This window comes from Ipomoea nil, unplaced genomic scaffold (assembly GCF_001879475.1).
Source record: "Ipomoea nil cultivar Tokyo-kokei standard unplaced genomic scaffold, Asagao_1.1 scaffold0656, whole genome shotgun sequence".
NCBI classification, from domain to species: domain Eukaryota; kingdom Viridiplantae; phylum Streptophyta; class Magnoliopsida; order Solanales; family Convolvulaceae; genus Ipomoea; species Ipomoea nil.
Window position 1 is genome coordinate 2,086,802 of NW_017617084.1, and position 16,719 is coordinate 2,103,520.

Sequence of the window (16,719 nt, forward strand, 5' to 3'; positions counted from 1 at the left end):
ACCGGTAATGCCGAATCCCTCGCCCCGCGACAGAATTTGTATGAATGTCCCAAAAGTCCACAAAAATAGCAATATGTGTGCAGGCGTTCATACTTAAAGTTCACCCAGCAACTTGTCTTATCCCGTTTAATAAAATTCATGCGCCTCCTCAAGGGTTTGTCAACAGCCAACGAAACCCTAATTCGATGAAAAATCTTCCACGGTGCATTATCAAAACGGTCATCCACCTTGACAAACTTTCCCAAGAAATTTCCAATCTGTTCTAATATCACAGCAGACGCATACCCCTTCGGCAACCCATGGAGTTGTATCCATAAATCCACCGAATCAAGTTCAACATCACCCGGCGGCATTCCATCCGGAACCAGCTTGCATACTAAAGTGCTATTATCAAACGACCAAGGACCATCATTCAGAACACGCTGCATATCCGTCACATGATGAAAGATAAATAAGAAACGACCCGGCTCCACCTCCGTTGCCTCAACACCACTGACCGGTTGCCATACAGATGCCATAACCTGGCTCATAAACTCCAGTTTAACCAGCTTCCGTGTTAAGAAACGTCCAACCACCGCCCATTCCTCCTCCACGGTGTCGGTTCCACCACTGCCGTCGGCTGCTTCCATCGCCGGCATAAAAGCCGCGGCCTCCTCCTCCAAAACAAGATCAGCCCATCTCGCCGTCAAACCTGCTACGCCGCTACTGCTGTTGTTCGCTGCCATGCTCGCACAAATTGCCGTCAGAGAAGTTAGATGATAAACCAGATAGAAAGTCCGTACGTGAAAGTCGAGATATCGACAAGAAACCCTAGAGAGAACTAGGTAGAGAGAAACCCACGATTCTTAAAAGAGTTGTATTCATTTTTTAATAATAATAATAATAATATTATTATACCTTAATTATAAAAATTCTACCTAATAATTTTAGTATTAAATGTCATACAATAATTACCATAAACATAAACAATGTTTAATAATTGCCAAATTCTATTAGGCAATAAAAATTACTATTTATAAAATCTTTTGTAATATGGACACATTATTTTTAATTATTTAGATTTAATAATATTATATCTTATGTATAAAAATTCAAAATAATACTTTTAGTACTATTGAATATTAATTGACTAACAATTATCTTAATTAATAAGGCAATTAATAGGTATTTAGATTTAAAAAAATTTCAAATATATGAATTATACATAGTAGCATGAAATCAATTAGTAAGACAATTATATTAGGTAATCTAATAAATAATTTACTTTTAAAATTATATCACCTCTTTAATAATGAATATTTTCTTAAAGTATATACATAGACTATGGTTATCAATATAAAATTAAAAGTATATATATATATATATATATATATATATATATATATATATATTATATATAATGTATAATATTATTAGTACAAAATAAATTATACTTGCCTTAATAATTAAATATTAATATTATTGCCTAATAATTATATATTGTCACCTTTTTCAGTGTAATTATTATGATAATTTATATACATATATATTTTTTACTTAATGTATAATATTATTGGCTTGAATTAAATTATACTTACTTTAATATATAATTAATTTTTAATATAATTTCCTTATTTTTATTAAAGGTAATTATTCTGATGCACAAATATTATTTTCTTATTTTTAATATAATTTCCTTATTTTTATTAATTAGTACAAATATTATAATTAATATAATTAATATAATTAATGAAATTATTACGTAATTGCCACAATATTTGATAATTATAATTAATATTATTAATGAAATTGAGAAATATAAGATTTCTTCCATAAAAATCTTTGTGGCAATTTCTTCCATATAAGAAAATGCATCGGATTAGAGTTTAAATTTATTCATACAAAATTTAGAATTTATATATATATATATATATATATTATAAAAATAATCAAATGTTAATGCTAATAATATTAATAATAATAATTTTAAAATCAGAATTATTACCCTAATACTTAATTTATAATTCTGATTTTAAAATTATTATTATTAATATTATTAACATTAACATTTGATTAGTTTTATAAAATATATATATATATATATATATATATATATATATATATATATATATATATATATATATATAATGTATAATATTATTAGTACAAAATAAATTATATTTGCCTTAATAATTAAATATTAATATTATTGCCTAATAATTATATATTGTCACCTTTTCAGTGTAATTATTATGGTAATTTATATACATATATATTTTTTACTTAATGTATAATATTATTGGCTTGAATTAAATTATACTTAGTTTAATATATAATTAATTTTTAATATAATTTCCTTATTTTTATTAAAGGTAATTATTCTGATGCACAAATATTATTTCCTTATTTTTAATATAATTTCCTTATTTTTATTAAAGGTAATTATTCTGATGCACAAATATTATTTCCTTATTTTTAATATAATTTTCTTATTTTTATTAATTAGTAAAAATATTATAATTAATATAATTAATGAAATTATTAGGTAATTGCCACAATATTTGATAATTATAATTAATATTATTAATGAAATTGAGAAATATAAGATTTCTTCCATAGAAATATTTGTGGCAATTTTATTAAATTATAATTAATAAAATATGAAATATAATTAAAGAAATGAAATTATTAAATAAACAAAACATGAATATTTCTAATCATACATAGTTTAAATTCAACAATAAATGTATTTTAGTTTTTCAGTTCGGAACATGAACCGGCCATTCCAGTTCGCGATTTTAATAAACTCTAAATATCGCGTTTTGATTATAAATTGTAATTGGAATATTTTGGTTTGGTTACTATAGTATCTGGTTTGAACCAAATTATAGTAATAATTTATTGGAGAATAAAAATAAATAAAATATTTATTTTAAGGGTAAATATGTCCATTTAACATTTCAGGGGGAAAAAGAGCCACTTAAATAATTGAGGGGGAAAAAATGCTATAAGTATATAACATAGGGGGGAAAAGTGTCATTTTCCCAATCAGAATTATAAATTAAGTATTAGGGTAATAATTAATCTATATTATTATTATTATTATTATTATTATTACTATATAAAAACAAAATCATCCCTTCAAAAAAAAATAAAAATCATCCTATTTCATTTTTCCGCCTAAACTTTTGTATTAAAGCTTATTTGGTAAGTAAATGTCAAATGGAAATTAAATAAAATCTATTAATTGGTAATATTACATAATTGGTAATATTATGTATGGTATTATATTCTATAATATAATTGATAATATTATTGTTCAAGTATAATAAAAATCCTATGTAATAATGTAATAATAATAATAAAATAAAATTAAAAATAAAATAAAAATTATAACAATAACAACAACAACAACAACAACAACAATAATAATAATAATAATAATAATAATAATAATAATAATAATAACAATAACAACAACAACAACAACAAATTTAATAATCCAAACAAAACTATATACAAAATTAAATTAAAATTAAAAAAAATATATAGGAAGAAGACAAAGGTGGCTCCCATTTGTAAATGATGTGTGATCATTTTGATTCCACATTGAAAATGTTTGGAAAGATGAGCTCTTAAACTTCTCTATATAAGAGGAGCATTTACAAACATATAATTGCTTGCCCATCAATGTGGGCAAGTATTGAGAAGTCCAAAGGTTTTTTTTTTTCAATTTTTTTTATTTATTTTAGTACTATTGACCTGACAAATTATGTTGTGGATTTGTGTCCACCTTGCAAGGTAGACACGGTTCAAAAATTGTTCATAATTATTAGTATATATTTAAAAAACTATGAACATATAGTTCTATAATTATAAACATAGTGTTGTGAACATAATTATGAACATATAGTTATGTAATATGAATATAGAGATTCAATAATTGTGAATATGAAGTTAAAAAAATTATACTTATGAATATGAAGTTCAAAAGTTATGAATATATAGCTTTATAATAATGAACATATAGTTTAGTAATTATAAACATAGAACTGTGTCCACCTTGCAAGGTGGACACGGTTTCACAGCATAACTATTCGATTAACCCTGTTACATGTAAACATTCTCAACCTATTGAAGCCCAATGTGTCAAAAAGGCTCTTATTTAAGAAACCTTATCTTAATTGCTTCTTATTTTAGTTTTTTTTTTTTTTTTTTTTAAATTTATTAGGGGGTTTGAGAAAGATTAACTCAAAATGTATATAAGTTGTTTTAGTTTTTAGCAGTTTGGAGCAAATTGCTAAGTTATTAAATAGTATTTTTGGTGTTTTGATTAAATATAAAATGTTAAACAGACGAATTTCTTAAAATTTTGGCAAATTTGCCAAATAATCAAATTACAATAACAACAACAACAACAACAACAACAACAACAACAACAATAATAATAATAATAATAATAATAATAATAATAATCCAAAAAAAAACTATACACAAAATAAAATTAAAATTAACAAAAAAAAATAAAATAAAACACAAAGGCGAGCTACCGGCTCCCTTTGTAAATTATGTCGGATCATTTTGATCCCACATTTAAAATGTTTGAAAAGAGAGAGCTCCTCTATATAAGAGGAGCAACGATCATCTTATAAACATAATTGCTTGCCCATCAATGTGGGCAAGTATTGAGAAGTCAAAAGGTTCTTATTTTTTTTTGAACGCTACTAGCTCTATTACATTGTAGTATCTGTTCATATACTTTCTCAACCTACTGAAACACAAAGAGCTAATAACGCCTCCACTGAGGCTTGAACTCACAACCTTCCTAATGGAAGTCCAACCTGGGTACCATTGGACCACATAGTCCTGGTAAGCTTCCAAAAGGTTCTTATTTAATAAGCTTTAACTTTGTCTTCTTATTTTAGTTATTTATTTATTTATTTATTATTAGTGGGGGTTGTTGAAGATTAACCCAAAATGTATGTGTTGTATTAGTTTTTAGCAGTTTGGAGCAAATTACTGAGTTATTATATAATATATTTTGGTGTTTTGATTAAAGTTACAATGTTAAAATGACGAATTTATTAAAATTTTGACAAATTTATGAACAATCAAATTACAAATAATAATAATAATAATAATAATAATAATAATAATAATAATAATAATAATAATAATAATAATAATCCAAACAAAACGATATGCAAAGTAAAATTAAATTTAAAATTAAAAATAATAAGAAGAAGACAAAAGGGAGCCATGGGCTTCCTTTGTAAATGATGCTGGATCAATTTGATCCCACAGATGAGCTCTTGAGCTCCTCTATATAAGAGGAGCATTGCTCCTCTTACAAACATAATTGTTTGACCATCAGGGCAAGTATTGAGAAATTCAAAGGCTCCTATTTTATTTTTGAGTACTATTGACCCGACAAATTATGTTGTGAAACCGTGTCCACCTTGCATGGTAGACACGGTTCTAAAATTGTTCATAATTATGAATATATAGTTCTATAATTATGAACATAGTGTTGTGAACATAATTATGAACATATAGTTATGTAATTATGAATATAGAGATTCAATAATTGTGAACATGAAGTTCAAATTAAAAATTATGAATATATAGCTTTATAACTATGGACATATAATTAAGTAATTATGAACATATAGTTTTGTAATTGTGAAAATAGAGTTCAATAATTATGAATACGAAGTTCAAAGATTATGAATATATAGCTTTATAATTATGAACATATAGTTCAGTAATTATTAACAAAGAATTGTGTTCACCTTGCAGGTGGACACGGTTCCACATCATAACTATTCGATTGACCCTGTTACATATAATATCTGTTCATATAAACTTTCTCAACCTATTGAAGCTCAACGAGTCAAAAGGCTCTTATTTAATAAACCTTATCTTAGTGACTTCTTATTTGAGTTTTTTTTTTTAAATTTTTTTTTCTAATTTATTAGGGGGTTTGGGAAAGATTAACCCAAAATGTATATGTATTGTTTTAGTTTTTAGCAGTTTGGAGCAAATTGCTAAGTTATTAAATAATATTTTTGGTGTTTTGATTAAATATAAAATGTTAAACATGCGAATTTGTTAAAATTTTGTCAAATTTGCCAAATAATCAAATTACAACAACGGCATGACAATAACAACAACAACAACAACAACAACAACAACAACAACAATAATAATAATAATAATAATAATAATAATAATCTAAATAAAACTATATACAAAATAAAATTAAAATTAACAAAAAAAAAAAAAAGACAAAGGGGAGTCACGGGCTCCCTTTGTAAATGATATGTGATTATTTTGATCCCACATTGAAAATGTTTGAAAAGATGAGCTCTTGAGCTCCTCTATATAAGAGGTACACACATAATTGTTTGCCCATCAATGTTGCAAGTATTGAGAAGTTAAAATGTTCTTATTTAAGAAACATTAGCTTTGTATTCTTATTTTAGTTTTATTTATTTATCCATTATTTATTATTTATTTATTATTAGTGGGTTGGGAAAGATTAATCCAAAATGTATGTGTTGTTTTAGTTTGTATGCAGTTTAGAGCAAATTACTGAGTTATTAAATAATATTTTTGGTGTTTTGATTAAAGATAAATTTCTAAAATGACGAATTTGTTAAAATTTTGGTGAATTTGTCAATCTCAATTTTTTTTTTAAATCGTCAATATAATAATAATAATAATAATAATAATAATAATAATAATAATAATAATAATAATAATAATAATAATAATCCAAACAAAATGATATACAAATTAAAATTACAATTAAAATTGGAAAAAAAAAAAGAAGAATGATGTGGGATCATTTTAATCTCACATTGAAAATGTTTGGAAAGATGAGCTCTTGAAAATGTTTACAAACATAATTGCTTGCTCATCAATGTGGGCAAGTAGTGAGAAGTCCAAAGTGTTTTTTATTTTTTTTATTATTTTTTATTTTTTTTTATTTTTTTTGTTTAGAAGTAAAGGAAAATTAAAAATAGAAAGAAAATATTTCAATAATAATATTTTACACCACCAAGTAGAAAAGACATATTTTTAAAAATAGTAAATGTAAATTAAAAATGGAACGAAAATATTTCATTAATAATATTCTACATCATTAAATTAAAATGTAACAGAAATTAGGTAAAAATATCAATACATCTATATTCTAATTGACTAATTGACTGAAAATAAAAAAATAATTGACTGAAAATGAATCTAATATTACTAATTGACTGTAAATATAAAAGGAAATGAATATTAATAATTGACTACAAATAAAAATTGCTCCATAATTGACTAAAAAAAAAAAGAAATGGTCAGATCATTGCATTTTAATTCAAAATGGAATGAAAATTAAATATTGGAAGAAAATATTTCAATAATAATATTCTACATTATCAATAGTAAATGCATATTTTAAACAATAGCAAAGGTAAATTAAAGGTGAAACGAAAATATTTCAATAATAATATCTACATCATCAATTAAAAATAGAACGAAAATTAGTTAAAAATATCACTGCATTTGATATTCTAATTGATTAATTGACTGAAAATAAAAAAAGAATAACTAATTGAGTAATATTCTACCATTATATATTTTAATCCAAGTAATCCGTCCTGATGGATTGAATGTGTTAGATCTAGACGAAGATGAACAAGATTGTGTTGTCACTATCAATGTCGTCTACAAAGAGGTTTCAATAATGTGTAAATATAATTGGCGATATTAACTTTTTTTAAAATGAAAAAATTGTTATATATCTAGACAAATATAACTGAGTTGTTAGAGAACGAGCACATTTGCCTAATTTATGAAAATTCTAAATAATGATAAATAAAATCTTCAAAGTTATAGCACCATATGCGTACATCTAGACATTAGCTATTAATTTGAGTAATTATTTGCACAAATTCAAGCAATGATAACATCAAAATATATAAACGATCCAAACCATATCTTTAATTGCACTATATAATATTTGATGTTCTAATTTAAATAATTATATATTGATTCATATATTCTTAATATATTACAACAAATTCATTCCGTGCATCGCACGGGTGCAAATACTAGTATATATTAAAGCAAAATGGTTGGCACAAAACTTTTCCCCGCAAAACGTAGGGGCATTTCTGCAATATCATCCATTATTATTATTATTATTATTATTATTATTATTATTATTATTATTATTATTATTATTATTATTATTATTATTATTATTATTATTATTATTATTATTATTATGCAATCCAATTAATATGCCATTATTTACCTATTGATTACGCTCCAATTTTTATTTGACTCATATTGTTCTGGCGGACAATCCTCTCCATAATTAATGACACTCCTGAGTTATATACTTATAGCACTTACCCCCCCCCCCCCCCCCCCCCCTCAATTATTTAGATAAGCACATTAGTCCCTTCAATTATTCTAAAAGTGGTGGTTTTTCCCCCTAATATATTAAATTGACATTTATACCCTTAAAATAAACATTTTATTTATTTTACTTCTCCAACAAATTATTGCGTATACGTAGGGATGACCACGATTCGGTTCGAACTGAATCGGACACTATAGCAATTGAACTAAAAGTTTTCGGTTATGATTCAGATCTAGAACCCAAAAATTATGAATCAAAAAAATTGGATCCTGAACCGTGAACTGGCGGTTCCGGACCCGATTCGCGATTTTGAACCGTTTTTATTTTAAAATTTTATTTTTATTTTAAAAATAGTCTACATTCAACAATAAATGTATTTTATTTTTTCAGTTCGGAACATGAACCGTCCGTTCCGGGATTTTAATAAACTCTAAATATCGAGTTTCGATTCTAAATTGTAATTGAAATATTTCGGTTTGGTTGCTATAGTGTTTGTTTGGTTTGAACCAAATTATGGTCATAATTTGTTGGAGAAGAAAAATAAATAAAATATTTATTTTAAGGGTAAATATGTTCATTTAACATTTTAGGAGAAAAAACAGCCACTTGAATAATTAAGGGGGGAAAAGTGCTATAAGTATATAACCCAGGGGAAAAAAATGCCATTTTCCCTTAGTATTAATCTCCTTTTCTATTTTCCTTTTAAGCTAATAATTTATATCCAAAATTATAGTACATTTATTTTAATTTCGTTTCCTTTTCTATTTTTCCTACTTTTACTCCTAACAAATTATTAGTATTACTCTCCTTTTATTTTTTCCTTTTTACTGATAATTAACCTTATTATTACTACTACTATTATTATTAACTGAATCCCGTTTTCATTTCTTTTTTTTTTTTTTTCCTTTTCTACTGCTAATATTATTAGTATTATTATTATTATAGTAATAATAATTCATTATTATAGTATAATATTTTAAATTAAATTACCCTATAATTTAATATTACAAATGATCATCCTTAATTAAATTAAATCATCTTTAATTAAATAATTTAAATTAAATCAGCCTATATATTTAGTGTTACAAATAATAATCCTTAATTAAATTAAATCATCATGAATTAAATCATTTAAATTAAATCAGCCTATATATTTAGTATTACAAATTACAAATAATCATCCTTAATTAAATTAAATTATCCTTAATTAAATTATTTAAATTAAACCAATCTTAATTAAATCAATTCTTAATACAAAACGTAAAATCAGCCTTAATAACAACACAGAAATCCAGAATCATCCTATTAGCCAATTATTATTACAATAATTACTATTACTATTTACTATAATAATAATAATAATAATAATAATAATAATAATAATAATAATAATAATAATAATAATAATAATAATAAAATCAAATGAAACAGACTTGAAGAATCAAACAGGTAAATTACCATTACTATTAGTCTTTGTATTTAGTATTTCATAATTAAATCAAATCATCCTTAGTTTGCATCCTTGAGTACATAATTTAGAACACAAATTATTCATTTGTAATTCATTTGCACAAATTCATAGTTATAAATACCCCATTGGTCATGCTTCTCATTCATTTGCAATCCTCTTCCTATTCTTTTCATACGCTAAACTTTTCAACTTTTCAATATGGCTTACACCTTCAATCTACTTAACCAAATCACCGCTACCTCCACGAATTGGGCGATACAAGTTCGTCTAATCCGAATGTACGAGTCAACATTCAACAATAAGGAAGTCCTATTTAAAGTGCAAGTGAAATCTGACCAGCGGCATAATTATCGTGGCCCTTTCACAGTAATGAAACTCAACTGTGATGCAACACTGATCTCAAAGGTCCGCGAGTCTTTGATGCGAGAGAATCAGGTTATTTATAACATTTAATTATTTACATATTTGAAACTCCAATTTTACTTTTTTTTTTTAAAAAAAAAAATACACATTGAGAATTTCAATCATAATTAATTACACATGAATTGGATATTTGTTCAAAATTACACAACATGCAAGACAACCACATAAATGTAATATTCCCCCATGATTAATTTAGTAATCACTATATTTATCAATTTATGTTTATTTGTTTAATTTGAATCATATTTAATTTGTGTTTGTTAATATTGTTTTCAAGGATTTGTCTTCTGGAGATGAGGTCACTACACCTGTAAAGAAAAAATCCAAGTATGACGGTGAAATTGATGCTGATGAAGTTGAACCACTCAAGCGTTCAGTGAAACATTCTTTGAATGATCAGTATTCTACTAATGTTGTGGGAAAGAAGATTAAGGCGGTTGTGAAAGAAGAGAAGCTTTGATTACAAATAGTATAACCAATGCATCCTACTTCTTTAATTTCATTGTAATTTCATTTTCAGTATTGCTTATATTTTGTTTTCAAACAGACTTTTGAATCTGCTACTATGTGTCAACATTTTGTTTTCAATTTCTGACTATACAAATAAAATGGCTTTTTAAATTTCATTCTAATTATGCATTATATGTTTCTGTGTAATTTTATAATTTCATTTATTATTATTATTATTATTTTTTGAAAACTTGCAGTTTCATTTTAGTTACATAGAAAGTAATAATTATTAAACAAAATAATGATTGCATTATATCTCTAATTTGATTGCAAAATTAAACAAAATATGTAATAATTATTATTAGGTACGGTAGCTTGGAATATTTTCAAATTTAGTTCGTTAAACTTAGATCATCTACCGAACAAAAATTACAGTTGAATACTATAATAATAATAATAATAATAATAATAATAATAATAATAATAATAATAATAATAATAATAATAATAATAATAATAATAATAATAATAATAATAATAATAATAATAATAATAACGAATTAGTCAATTTATAAATGTTACTATTATAGCAATAGCAATTATTATAGTATTTCAATTAAATTAAATCACTCTATATATTTAGTATTACAAACAAATGATCATCCTTAATTTTAATTTTTTTTGAACGCAACTCTATTACAATGTAGTATCTGTCCATAACTACTTTCTCAACCTATTAAAACACAAAGAGCCAATAACACCTCTACTAAGACTCAAACTCACAACCTCTCATATGGGAATCCAACCCGGGTGCCATTACACCACAAGGTCTTGGCAAATCATCCTTAATTAAATCATTTAAATTAAATCAGCCTATATATTTAGTATTACAAATAATCATCCTTAATTACAAATAATCATCCTTAATTAAATTAAATCATTTAAATTAAAAATCAGACTATATATTTAGTATTACAAATAATCATCCTTAACTAAATTAAATCATCCTTAATTAAATTATTTAAATTAAATCAACCTTAATTAAATCAATCTTTAATACAAAACATAAAATAAGCCTTAATAATAACACAGAAACGTGGAATCATCCTATTAGCCAATTATTATTACTATAATTACTATTACTATTTACTATAATATTAACAACAACAACAACAACAATAATAATAATACTAATAATAATAATAATAATAACAATAATAATACTATAATAACGAATTAGCATTACAAAACGAATTATTCACATAAAGAAACGTGAAATCATGCATCCTATTAACCTTAACGAATTATTATTACTATAATTACTATGCACGTGTAATTCATGGTATTTAGTATGCATGGCAATTATTATTCATCTGTTACTATGCACGGGAGTCATGCAATAGCTATTAATATTAGTATTTAGTATCTCATAATTAAATTAAATCATCGATCCTTGGTTTGCATCCTTGATTACATAATTTGGGACGCAAATTATTCATTTGTAATTCATTTCTACAAATTCATAGTTATAAATACCTCATTGGGTGAGGATTTATTTGGTTTCTATTTATTTTTAGTGCAACATTTTCCAACACAAAACAGAAAGGATAAGCATTGCGATTATAGACCATGAGGAAGATTACATCTTCATGCACAATTGGGTCAAAGAGGAAACATTATCATCAAAACAAATGTATTTCTCCTTTCAAAACAAAGGTATTATCATCAAAACAAAGGTAATCACCAAGTTAGCAGACCGTGTAATTGAAGCTGAGTTAATAGATGGTGCTAACAAAGGAACAAAAGTGTTGATCCCCAGAATGTCAATGTCACCATCTGATACCAGGTTGCCATTCAAGTTTCAACGAAGAAATTCCCATTGATGTTATCATATGCAATGACTATTAACAAAAGTCAAGGTCAAACATTGTCACATGTAGGATTGTTACTTAAAAAACCAGTTTTTGTTCATGGTCAGTTGTACGTGGCTGCTTCTCGAGTTAACAACCCAGGTGGTCTTAAAATATTGATTGCTAAGAACTCAAGTTCCTCTATTACATCAACAACCAACGTGGTATACCACGAAGTTTTCAATAATTTGTAATTTTGTCACTCTTATTTTTCTATATTATTGTATGTTAAAGTAATTTCTTTATTGTTTCTATTTTCCATTTTATATTCCTGTTCCAACTTTTTATATATTACATCATCTCTTAAAATTTTTCACACAATAAGATGAAGTGATGAACAATATTCATCCCGTGCATCGCACGGGTATCATACTAGTTAAATAAATGAACAATCAATTGCAAATATCTATAAAAATAGGGGATATTTTATAGATATCTCTCTATAAATTTATAATAATGTAATATACTTTTACCAACCTAGCTCTCTCAATAATAAATACATCATTAATTGCAACCACATCACCCTTTCAAATAAAAATTACCTAAAAAGTATTTTTTTTTAAAAAAATAAAAAAGCTAATTCATTAATTATACGATGAAAAGTTTACAAAATAGAATGATAAAACATTCTTACAATCAGACATTCATTACCTTAGTGGGATTTTAGTTATTTCCCTAGTTTTGAGGATACTATATAGGTTGTACGATGGAGAGATGGCTACCAGAAGGATGGAGATGTATCGTGTACCTTTTCTGCTAGTTTTCTCTCTCTCCAGCAGGGGCGGATCCAGAAACTTTTACCAATGGGGACGAAATATAACAAAAGAAATAGTTTGAAGGAAAAAAAACACTTAAAAGTATGACCATAAATATTGTTGGTTATGTGCGAAAAATAAAACACATCAAAATTTTTTAAAGATATTCACAACAAAATATGAAACATAATTAATTTGATAAAATAATTGAAATAGAAAACACATTATTATTATTATTATTATTATTATTATTATTATTATTATTATTATTATTATTATTATTATTATTATTATTATTATTATTATTATTATTATTATTATTATTATTATTATTATATATAGATGTGTAAATCTCACCATTAATTAATATTTATAAGTCATTAAAAAATTGTGTGTTGAATAAAACCATACGACAGGATTCAAACATTGGCCATTCTTAAAGCTAATCACATGATTTATCACCTAATCTAACCATCTCTTATTAACTTTTATCTATTTTTTATACTTATCCTAAAACATGTACTATACATATATATAGACATTTTGCCCATGAATATAAATAAATAAATAAATAAATAAATATATATATATATATATATATATATATATATATATATATATATATGCCTCCCTGAATAGACATTTTGCCCACCATACGAGACTTGAGCTATTGTATGCCTCCAACAATACGAGACTTGAGCTATTTTCAATTTACTTGTTGCTACTAACTTGTCTCACCCCAAGGGCAGCTTGTAGAGGAGTCATACTGTCATATGGAACCTGCAACTCAGCAAAGACAATAAAAATGAAGAAGGCATTACGGAAGATACTAATTTAAGAAACTTTTCAAGATAGCCACTCAATCTAAGTCTGAGAAATACTTCAGTTAGACTATGCAAGAAAATGGAGAAGACATTAGGGAAGATAAAATCATATTCGACTCTATAATCAGGATATCATGTGTTAATATCAAACTCTATGGACAGTATAACATCTAGAACTTTTAGAAAAAAGTGTGAAGTGTTTAGGTCAAAAAGTAATATAAAGCAATTTTGATTGCATAACGATTCTTTCTCCCCCAACGTATTTACGTCAGTATAACTATAGTAAGATTTGCTCATATATGCTGATCTAAATGAAAAGTAACAGCTTTCCAAAAAAATGAAAAGTAACAACTAGAATAGCAGGACAACATAGAGGCATTTGAAGGGAAGCCTCCAATGTAGAAACATGTATATTCCAATGTAGAATGACCAATGTTGGAAAGCACAATGACCATTTTGCTAAACTTGACATGCATTATTGAGGCACTGGATATAAAAGAAACACAAAAGAATTGAATCTCCATATTAGACCTTCTTAAAAGCCCCATCAGCTTCCTTGCATGCAGATTCTAATCTCCCGCACAAATTTTAATGTTCTCAATTTAAGTAGACAGGTAATTTCCCTGCTCACTCCAATCTAAGACAAGTATTTTGCCTAGCTTTGCAAAAGAAATATACATTAAAATTCCAATAGTAATGACAATTAACTGATCTCATAAACTAATAATCAGCATCTTGTGAACCCACACAAGTACAAAAGCTTAAAGTTTTAAAAGGAATTAAAACTTACATCTATTTCAGGAAGCAAAGTTATTTGTGCATACACCTCATATGTCTCTGGTTCAGCCTACAGCCAGGGTTGTAAAAATCGGTCTAGGCGCCCGCCTAGGCGCTAGGCGCCTCTAGACCGTGGCAATTTCCCCTCTAGGCGCCCGTCTAGGTTACCGGCCGCCTAGGCGTCCGCCTAGCGCCTAACTCGACCGATTTGGCCGCCTAGCGTCTAAGTTAGTCGAGTTAACTCGTCCATTTCGGTCAAGTTAACCCGATCGGCTCGGCCTATTTTTTTTATTATATATATATATATATATATATATATATATATATATATATATATATATATATATATATATATATATATATGTGTGTGTGTGTGTGTGTGTGTGTGTGTGTGTGTGTGTGTGTGTGTGTGTGTGTGCGCGCGTGCGCGCGCATACATATATATATAATATTACATATATATACTCGTAGACTAGTTTGATACTTTGAATCTTTGGATGATTGAAGTATTTGAGTATTTCATATTTGAGTATTTTTTATTTTTAATATTGTTTTAATGGTTTTTTTTTTTTTGAAAATCATTGTTTTGATGTTATGACTTATGAATTATCATTAATTCATTTATTTGGATGTGTTATTTGATTAAACGTTGAAAACAACCTCATTAAAATTGTCAAACTGCAAGTCTACCACTGTTTTTTTGGTGCCCGCCTAGCGCCGCCTAGACCGCCTAGGCGCTGTCCGGGCGCCCGACTAGCGCCTAGCGCCTATTGCAACCATGCCTACAGCACAGGCAGAGGTACATAATTCAAACACAGGCAAAGGCTAATTATAACCAAATGTGTGAAGTAAACTTACCTGCAGACGAACATTTAGAACTCTGCACAGTCTTCTCATCTTTGAACTCAATAACCTTCTAAAATTGGGTGGCACTTCATACCTTTGCTGCATTAGGGAACAAAGTGCTTAGCTAATGAAAATATATCAGTCAAACTAAAACAGACAGATAAGAGAAAAGATAAACATGGTAAATGAAAACAATCAAAGATGTAAGCATATTATGAAAACAAAATCCAAACCAAACAATTAGATTCTACAGAAATCAATATACAAATTTCTCAGCTCAAAGACTCAAATTCAAAAAATCAGATTTAATGAATAACACAGAATAGCAAATAGGAAATCGTCTTAAACAGAGAGGAAATCTTTTTTCAAATCGAGGGCATGAATATCAATAACATGAATATTTCATCTCCAATATGATAAATCACGAATGCTAAGAAGCACCTACCTAGAATTCTGGAAGTGAACTCTCGTTGGCTGTCATAGGGGAGAGGAGTCATCGTCGGTTACTCCCAAAGTCGCAGGGGAGAGGAGTAGTCGTCGGCGTCCTCGTCTGCTGCTCGCAAAGTCGCAACTCGCTAGGAAAGGGAATCCTAATTGGAGTCCTGCTGCTCCGATCGGTTGGGGATGAAACTGAGTGTTGGTCCCAAAAGAGGTAGGGTAAAAATCTAGAGGGGGGGGGGGGGGGGAATAGACTTTTAAACGTTTTCGCAAATACAACAATTGCTAAGGCGACAGAGTAACCAAGACTCTTAACTAGATTGTTAGAGTCTTGTGCACAACGGAATAATAAAGTAAGTGTTTGTGGTGATTGTGTCAAGTATATCCACGTGACAAGCGAGTAACAAGCAGTAAGTAAATAAAG

General features: G+C 26.8%; 1 long non-coding RNA gene across 1 annotated transcript; it reads right to left on the reverse strand.

Annotated features, from left to right (window-relative positions):
• Positions 1-15,018: 15,018 nt before the first annotated feature.
• LOC109174742 lies at positions 15,019-16,486 on the reverse strand. The gene is made up of 3 exons (XR_002053167.1): positions 16,303-16,486; positions 15,870-15,956; positions 15,019-15,081 (listed from the first exon to the last, which is right to left on the reverse strand). It is a non-coding gene; the product is annotated as an uncharacterized LOC109174742 (long non-coding RNA).
• Between the last annotated feature and the right edge of the window lie 233 nt (positions 16,487-16,719).